Consider the following 3391-nt stretch of genomic DNA (forward strand, 5'->3'; position numbering starts at 1 on the left):
GGAGGTGGCGCTATTTCCTGGAAGTCCTGCAAGCAGACCATCTTAACGAGGTCAACAATGGAAGCAAAACTCACAGCATTAAACACCGCCACTGTTGAGGCTGAGTGGCTTTGTAAACTCCTAATGGACTTGCTGATAGTTGAAAAAACTGATACCAACAATTCTAATAAACTGTGACAATCAAACTGTGATTGTCAAGGTGAACAGCTCAAAGCATAACATGAAGTCATCAAGGCATGTAAAGAGGCGGTTGAAATCTATAAGAAAATTGAGAAACTCCGGAGTTATAGCTTTGGACTATGTTCAAACAGCTAAGAATCTGGCAGATCAATTCTCAAAGGGTCTTTTACGAAATGTGATAGATAATGCATCTATGGAATTCGGCTTGAGACCCACTTGAGTTATTCTATAGTGGTAACCTGTTCTATGTGATCGGAGATCCCGTGAAGTAGGATGGTGAAATAAACTATAGTTTGACTGAGAGAAGAGAACCTTTGAATAGGCTCATTCCAGTGAAAGATGCATTTCTCTGCAATCTTGTATGACAGGTTGGTTTATACCTTAATGTGTTCCAAGTGGCCTCTTTGAAACAAGGGAGTTGTTTCTTTGAAGCAAAGATGTCCTACAGAACATCTTTTGAGGAATGCACCTATATGAGTCTGACTACTGGTCATAGTCTATGAGATGTGGGTGATCTCTATAAACTCATGAAAGGCCTGGAGTATGACTTATAAGCTCCAAACCGTGGGGATGCTTTCACAGCCTAGTATCAGTGAAGGGCTCTGGTCAAACTTGTTTGCACAAGACTGTCAATTCAAGGCATAGTCCATTGTACAATTGTGAATAAGTATAGCCTTATCTCTAGATGGAAGTTCAACTTAACAATCTCCGTCAAATACTGATATATCAATGCAAAGATTACACTGGATCTGAGAGCATTTCTAGTGCTTGGTGGGGATTGTTGGAATTTATAGGCTTGGCCCATTTATTTAATCCAACTAAAAGAATTAAAAGTCCACTAATAAATGATAGAGAGCTATGTGTTTAGTCCCATATGGGGATTTGAGGAGGATCTTAATTGACTTAAAAGGTAGACTTTGTGTACACCATTTGTGAAGTCAATAAAAGAGATTGGCGTGCCACACGCGCGCGCGCTCGCTGGGCCGGGTTGGGCGATGCGGTGTGATGAACCTTTTGCCGTTGAATGCAGTCAGCAGAGTCATCAATTGGGCGAATTCATTCCAGTAACAACTAAAGAATAAACTCTGGAATATTCCACAACGTTACTAGGCAGATTGATTGCCTTTGATGACTATGTTGACTGCCAGACGTCCAGGTTCATCCCCCCTTTCTCACCAGCTCGCCTATATAAGGCGCCCCTCCTCCTCCTCCCAAAGATGCACCAAGGTATTCCTTTTAGGAGACCTCTCTCTTCTCCCTCTATCTTCTGCTGCACTTTTTGCATCCCCATCGCTAGGCATTGCGCGCACAAGTACTGGATAGAGCAGAGCCTCCGGAACCTCACCTGCTGTTGGAGATCCTGCTCGGGATAGGCGGGCGATAAGGTTTTTGGGGAGCGCTGAACGCGACAGCTCGCTCCCTGGTCGACTACATCCTGGTGGCCGAGACATTATCCGTCTGCAATGTCTACTTCCTGGTGACAGCTGATCGACTACATCGTCTTCTTCCTTGTGGCCGTTGTTCGACTACTTCCCGAAGACTGTTCGTGGGACTGCACTGCGTCAACCTCTTCCTACATCACATACGTACGACTACATCGACTGAGGCCATCCCACAATTAGTATGATTAATCCAGATGGTAACGGCACATCCAGTGCCTCTGGCACTGGCCCCGCCCCAGGGCACACCCTGAAACTTCTTTGCTTCATTCTGTTCATACTTAAAATTGTGTTAAACATGAACACTCGCACATGCTTCTATTTACTCACCATAGTCATGGAAATATTGTTGTTTTACATAATTAGTTTTGGAATCAAAATATACCGAATAATGCCTAATTTTCTAACAAGATCTCATCTTTTACTCACTGGATTTGCCTGACCAATTCCACATTAAAAGATCACCGGACAAGAGTCAAGCATGGTCCAACTTTGAGTAAAACATTATGGCAATTCAAGTATTCTCTACTTGACATCTCAGCCCTTATTTTGGCATGAATCCCTTGAGGCTATATGTTATATTAGCTTATCTTACGTTCAGGATATAGAAGCTCTGCTTTTGCAGAGGCTGAGGGGCAAAGGAAGCAATGGCTACCTTGGCCACCACCCACATCCACATGAATAGGACGGCGACAAGGCTAATGAACTATTTGGCCGTGTGAACGAATGCGTGATTAGGTGATGCATCAAAGCAATAATTTTCTGTTCAATGATAAAAACTCATCGTGCACTGCTTCAGACCATGGTGTACTTGCTGGAGAAGTTTCTTCAAAATGAGATAAAATTGTACTAGCCATAGATAAGACTAGCGGGGTAGTATAGGACAGCAAACGCTTGAAAAGAGAAAAATGGAAGGCGCATAAGAAAGGTCATTCAGTCATTTGCCACTAGAACCCACAATCCATATACACATGGTATTCATGATTTTTACCTCGTGATTGGGATCAAACTTTGGTCCGTTTTCCTGTGATTAATTCCAATTTTATCCTCGGTGAGGCAACTCGAGATAACGGGCATGCAAATACGACGATGATGGTCACGGGTCAGGACATCTCCATTGGCCGCCGCCCCACGGTAACCAGGGTCTTCTCGAAGGATTGGGTGACTCACAGTCTGCATGAGCAGCACACAACACAACCAGTTGGAAAACAGTAAGGACCGAATAGAAACGGAAGGTGGTTATAGAACTGAAAGCACGCTAAATCTGGGAAGAAAAATGGCAAACTTATTAAAAGTATGTACATGCATCTTACATCGTGATGTAGTAGACGGTGCGTACTCTTTCTCTTTCTCAGCGGAGGTGAAGGAGATCACGGTGACCATCACTGCAACCACCCACATTGAGAGGATGAGGAGATAGTAAGCAGCTCCCGACCTCATTGCCACGCTTCACACCTCAAAATGGTCTCTACCTCTATCTATGAATGAACCTAGCTTGTAGCTGAAGGTCATTTATAGGCATGATTATGCGAAACTTGAAAGCCATAGAGTCAAATGTTAGAATTATTGTTTTTGTTATCAAAGAGATGCGGGTTCCACTGAATTCCTTGCTGGAATCCTCTTTCCATAATTTCTTCTGTCTAGTTGTGTCATGGTCTATCTTCGATTTTTCTAACCAACAGACTTTGACCTGAAGCACATACCATACTTGCTATCTCCCCTAATTCTTGCGTAGTTAGTTACAAGAAACAGGCAAAAATAATAGTGTAGTT

General features: G+C 43.2%; 1 long non-coding RNA gene across 1 annotated transcript; it reads right to left on the bottom strand.

Annotated features, from left to right (window-relative positions):
- Nucleotides 1–2432: 2432 nt before the first annotated feature.
- Nucleotides 2433–3084, bottom strand: LOC111256195. Its single transcript, XR_002676187.1, has 2 exons — nucleotides 2933–3084; nucleotides 2433–2792 (listed from the first exon to the last, which is right to left on the bottom strand). It is a non-coding gene; the product is annotated as an uncharacterized LOC111256195 (long non-coding RNA).
- Between the last annotated feature and the right edge of the window lie 307 nt (nucleotides 3085–3391).

Source organism: Setaria italica, chromosome I (genome assembly GCF_000263155.2).
Source record: "Setaria italica strain Yugu1 chromosome I, Setaria_italica_v2.0, whole genome shotgun sequence".
In the NCBI taxonomy this organism is placed as follows: Eukaryota; Viridiplantae; Streptophyta; class Magnoliopsida; order Poales; family Poaceae; genus Setaria; species Setaria italica.